Below are 6,607 nucleotides of genomic sequence, written 5' to 3'. Positions count from 1 at the left end.
AGATTTTCGGTGGGGAGGGGAGGGGGCTTGCCCCGGAACCCCTAATATCTTGCGCCTTCCGTTCTCGTTTGTTCAAAGAATTCATCTGCCCCCCACAAACGACTGGTCAAAGGTCGTGGTATGTGCTTTCCTGTCTGTGGGAAAGTGCATATAAAAGATCCCTTGCTGCATTAAGAAAATGTAGCAGGTTTCGTCTATTGAATTACCAAATGTTTGACATCCAATAGCCGATGATTAATATATCAATGTACTCTAGTGGTGTCGTTAAACAAAACAAACTTTTACTGATTATCAGCAAATTTGCTTTTATATACTTTTCATTGGATAGGACAGCACACACCACAACCGTTAATATATACCACCAATGGAGTACTAAGAACTTAGGACACAATATTTGTTTCTTACACAACCTCACATTTACAGAACCCGTGTTGTATCGGAACAATAGGAAGGTTGCAATTCGCGTGTACGGAAAAGTATACACGTAAAAACAGCATATGCGTTTTATATCAAATTCCTGGGCTCTGTACACTGTACAAGTTGTTTTATAGGCTTAAACATTCAATGTCATTTGCAAGTCGTATACGAATGTGTACTTTAGTTGGTAGCTGCACAGTATATACTGAAAAGATATACGAATTACATATTATTTAATTTGTTTGTTTTTTCATATATCGTTCCAGAAATGTATTGCAAAACATATTTCTCGTTATATGTATTGCAAAACGTATTTCTCGTTAAATGTATTGCCAAACGTATTTCTCGTTAAATGTATTGCAAAACATATTTCTCGTTAAATGTATTGCAAAACGTATTTCTCGTTCCAGCCAGTGCTAGACAACTGGTGTAACAAAGGTCGTGGTATGTACCATCCTGTCTATTTTGATTGTGCATATAAAAGATCCCTTGCTGCTAATCGAAAAGAGTAGCCCATGAAGTGAGGACAGCGGGTTTCCTCTTTTAACATCTGTGTGGTCCGTAACCATATGTCCGACGCCATATAACCGTAAATAACATGTGTTGAGCGCGTCGTTAAATAAAACATTTTTTCCTTCCTTCCTATTGCAAAACGACACTACAAAACAGTTTTTAATTAAGTATATGCAACATATGAAATATAATGCACGATACTAATCATGCGTAACCTCCGTAGTAGTTGTTACTCTTAATTCAATTGTTTTGTGCTCAGTGGAAGGCTGATGTTTGCTTGAATTAAATGAAAATGCCCTAATCAGATTCTGGATAACGTTTATTCATATTTACCTTACCAAACGGCAAGGGTTCATACTGAATCGGTACGCATTTTTTTTACATGGATTACAACTAATATTGTGAGTAGAATGATAGAAATACATGGTTAAAAGTTTTCAAGCCAGCTCAATTTGCCCGAATATATCCATCGTTTTTGCCCGAATACGAAGATTTACACCAGCACTGAGGAAGGGGAAGTTGACCACTCCCTCCCGTCTTGTACGCATATAACTAATTCCTTGTATAAACCAAAGTAAGGTACGGTAAAATGGGCACCTCGTGTGGTATTGATTTCCAAGTAGACCTCTGACCTATATACCAAGGTTTGATGGGCATGGACATAGTGTGTCTAGATATTATTTATTTACCCTATCCTTCACCATAATATATTGAAAAAAAATGCTTTGAGCAGGGGTGGGGATAGGAGTCCGACCTCCGAAAAGCCCCACTACACTCGCGCCTATTGTCCCCACCCCTATGTCATTGTCTAAAAGTGTAGTCACAGTAGCTGCTAATGCATGGTAGTGTAGTCTGTTATAGTGTGCCATACGGTTCAATACCTCCAAGTATTTGAGGTTCCTGTTAGGATTACTTCACTTTTGGTCTATATCAGTCTATAGTCTACCCATTGATAATCTAGCTGTCCCCATAAGAAGCTGACGCTCCCGCTGACATAGCTCTCATAGTCACTATGATATGCAAATCCTCTCCTCGCGTCTAAGGATAGACCTCGAAGGTTATTTCAGTATTACACTACCGTAAGTATTTGTCACATTGTGCTAAGATTGAACTAAGAGAACTGGGAACTAATTTTAACACACTGAATTATTAATATTATCGGTAGTGAATAACGCGTATTAAAATTGTATATATCAGATTAATAAACTATTTTTTCCTGTCCCCCGCTGAGTTCATTAATTTGAAAGATTTCGAAGGTTAACTTAAAAGCCAATAATCAAATGGATCAAGCTTTAGTGTGAACCCGCATGAAAGCTGTCCATTAAGTGTAAAATATAAAACACACACAATTCTTCAAATAAATAATGACCGTCAATACGTAAGTGCATTACACGTGGTTAAAGAGAGACGGAAAGGAAGTGTGTCTCACCCCATGCTGTTACAATCATATACGTTGATTTTAACAAAATATAGTCCGCAGAGGTTAATTAATTGCTAGCAATGACGTCGATTGTCGAGCGGTAACGCAACGCGGACATGTAGCTGCATAACCTTGTTGGTAAAAACTCGACCAGAAGGTTTGAAAGTGTCAGTGTGCATAAGGTTGTTAGTGCTAAGAGGATGTTGCATGGGAGTCACTAGATCACAACCATACTTAATAAAACCTAACCTTATTCAGAAGTGAGGTGAGTTGACCGGCGGAATATATCTATTTAATCCTTTTTTAAAGTTTCATTTATTATATTTATGTATTTATTATTATTAAATGTGGGTTTTTTTTTTTTTTTTTTTTACATTTGTTTTCATGTTGCGACTTCTGATTTATTTTATGCGTTTACAAACTGAATCCGCCACACACCGCTCGTGAATGTGCTTATTATTTGGTCGGCGACCTGTTACAGATTTTGTGGAAACCAAGTTTAGCAGTCGAGAGAATAGTCTAGCTAGTTCCCGAGTTGACCAATCCAGTGAGAAGAATCCATGTTCATCAGCGAGCTTTACAATCACGACACTGAAGGTGCGTGTGTGTGTGTGGGGGGGGGGGGGGGGGGGGGGATTCACCATCAAACATTTAAGTATTTTGCCATCTACCAGTTTTGATCGGCATAAATGGTTAGTATTCTTGAAGCGACTGCAGACAGTATGCAGTTTAGTTTTTCAAGCAAAGACCAGAGAATACTACGACAGTGGCCGTCAACTACCATTTATTTTGCAGTGAGATTTTTCAAAACGTATCTAACCAGCAAAAGCGCATTGGAAACGTTTTCAGACGAGTTCTATAATAGCTGGTATTAAAGAGACACGAGTGTACAGGTAGTATTCTATTTCTTACATACGAAGGACAGTCGAAATGTTCATAGAAATAAACACCAAAGTTTGGTACACCATCATAATTTATTTAAGTTATTATGAAAACGGGTCCTTTCATACATCTGTTCTATCAATAATACGACTCTCTTTGTTGTATTTTGTCATAGTATTGCTTAACGGTAACCTACCCTCGTGAAACCGTGAGCCGTCATCAAATTTCTCACCAAGGAAGGTGAACATGCAATCTAAATTCACAAGCGTAAGATTGGTGATTATTGTCTGTTTGAAAGCCTTCCTTCATGGTATCCGATCTGAAGACGATGAAAGTCTGAAGGTTTCAAAAATTGTAGTTGATGGGTCAGCCAGAAGACTTCTAGTTTGCTGGCATCAGTAGCTTGAAGGATAACTGGGTTCAAAGCCGATTATTTTAAAAAGTAACGTTGAAACATTTGTCTGTTATCGTTTTCAGTACCTAGTTCTATGAACGTTTTGATTACATCTCGTATCCCTTAAACAGGTTCAAAAGAAATCTAATCGTCTTTCCAATTACAACTTAGGTTGTAATATAGGTTGTAAACTAGGTTGTATTTGAAAAATACAATTAAATGTCTTGTAATCTTGCTCTTGGACAGATAATTCATGCAGCATGAGTGGATATTGTTACCAATGCAGTGTTATTTTCTGTGGCAATAATTGCATACATTTATTGCAGAGATACCATTTTTAAAAGGGACTATCCTGATTTTTCTGTCATTGGAATATGTTTTCGACTAACAGACCATTTTTAACTGTCTGTATATACAATGTCTCTTTTGTTATCCTAATATTTGTAGAACCCCAAACTGTATTTTACCTCCAATTAATTTCGTGCATAAAAACAAACAAAAATTATATTAGGAAATAAATTGAAATTTGATCTACTACAAACATTAGGACGACCAAAAACACATTCGATATACTCCAGCTGATGTTCTAAGCAATAAACTGTATTCAAGATGTAACTTTAGTTGTTATAAAGGAACACATTCGATATACTCCAGCTGATGTTCTAAGCAATAAACTGTATTCAAGATGTAACTTTAGTTGTTATAAAGGATTTATTATTTATAAATATGTTACAATGGAAGCAAATTCTGGACAGTCAATTTAAACATATACTGTCAAATATGTTACAATGGTTGCAAACTATGGACACTCAATTTAAACATATACTGTCAAATATGTTACAATGGTTGCAAACTCTGGACAGTCATTTTAAACATATACTGTCAAATATGTTACAATGGTTGCAAACTCTGGACTGTCAATTTAAACATATACTGTCAAATATGTTACAATGGTTGCAAACTCTGGAATGTCAATTTAAACATATACTGTCAAATATGTTACAATGGTTGCAAACCCTGGACAGTCAATTTAAACATATACTGTCAAATATCTCACCAGTGGTAGAAATGGCAGTATTAACTACTTTATTATTTTTAGGTTCATTTGAAACATTAACCCAGTCGGATACTACATGTATTTGGTATAAAAGTAAAGTTTGTGTTATTTAACGACGCCACTAGAGCACATTGATTTTTTTATCTTATCATCGGCTATTGGACGTCAAACATATGGTCATTCTGACACTGTTTTTTTTAGAGGAAACCCGCTGTCGCCACATAGGCTACTCTTTTACGACAGGCAGCAAGGGATCTTTTATTTGTGCTTCCCACAGGCAGGATAGCACAAACCATGGCCTTTGTTGAACCAGTTATGGATCACTGGTCGGTGCAAGTGGTTTACACCTACCCATTGAGCCTTGCGGAGCACTCACTCAGGGTTTGGAGTCGGTATCTGGATTAAAAATCCCATGCCTCGACTGGGATCCGAACCCAGTACCTACCAGCCCGTAGACCGATGGCCTAACCACGACGCCACCGAGGCCGGTGCGTATTTGGTATAGTTCTACCTTCAAGCACAATAATACCAAATACATCCATATTAATTCTGGCCAGACAAAGCAACACTTTATGATAATAAGTCCTGTCAGATACCTCGACAATGGCATACACGACAGTATTTAATGCTCTATTGAAAGTTGGTGACGCTGTGAGATTCTATTTGGGATAATGCTATACTCAAAGCCCAAAACGCCCAAAATAACCGTACCAGTTATGGCTGGAACTTGTTAAGAAAAAGCAAATGGAAGGCAACATCAGAGATGCATTTTCTAACAGACCTTGATATCACAGCGCTTAAAGCTGGTGGGTACTGGGTTCGAATCTTAGTACTGGCTTCAACTCTGAGTTAGAACACAGCGCGACGAAAGGTGAAGGACGACTTCTTTCTCAGTTCTATCACGCTCAGACGAAAAATTAAAGTTTGTTTTGTTTAACGACACCATTAGAGCACGATCATCGGCTATTGAATATCGTCAAACATTGGACAGTTGTGACATCTATTCTTAGAAGAAATCTGCAACATTTGTTTTCCATTAACAACAGGGAATCTTTTAAACGCACTTTCTCAAATATAGGACAGCACATACCGCGGCCTTTGATCAATTGCATTTACTTCGAGGGACGATCTGTCTCGGTGGACCCATCGTTTTTTTTTACATCTGAACCAGTGCCTGACGACAGGTACGCCAAAAGCCAGGCTATGTGTCTGTGGGAAAGTGCATCTAAAAGACCCTTTGCCATGTTTCGATAGGAGCAGTTTGTATAGCGACAATGGATTTCTTTTATACTCTGTAGATCAAGTGTCGCAGTAACCATTCGATATTCATCAAATAGACACACGAGTTGTGATTGAAAAGTCCTCGGCCTAACTATGAAGGCACCGTGTACATAAAATGATAATGCAAGACCGACGGCTAACCACCCGATATATAGCTAGTGAAGAAGACATCTCGCAAGAAAGACTTGAGAACATCCCGACGATTGAGTTGCCCATGGCGAATGTTTCACGAAAGGTGTGCTTTTAGAGTCTAGAACAAGCCATACAAACTGAATGCGTGTGACGTCATTACAGATCTGAGTCTAGACTCAAAAGTTTTATAAACACATCCTGTAAAATGAGTTTGCTGACAGGTATTATGCAAATGATAATGATGTCATTTCCGCTGGTGAGTTTTTTTTTTTATCTTCAAGAAGAATCCAGGTATTGCATTACCGTTGGCAGAACTGTGTAGACCTCCAAGGTGACTACTTTAAAACGTAGCAGGTAGGCATGCTCGTAGGGTAAGTTCGTCCCAGTTAGGCCAGGAACATTTCAATCGTCCCTTGTAATTTAAAGCATGCCAGGGTCTTATAAAACATTTGTTCTTTTTATTCCTTCTATTACCAGTCACTAATAACTAACGTCTGTTCTAGACAGTCCA

This window comes from Gigantopelta aegis, chromosome 6, assembly GCF_016097555.1.
Source record: "Gigantopelta aegis isolate Gae_Host chromosome 6, Gae_host_genome, whole genome shotgun sequence".
In the NCBI taxonomy this organism is placed as follows: Eukaryota; Metazoa; Mollusca; class Gastropoda; order Neomphalida; family Peltospiridae; genus Gigantopelta; species Gigantopelta aegis.
Note: the sequence above shows the minus strand (reverse complement) of the source record.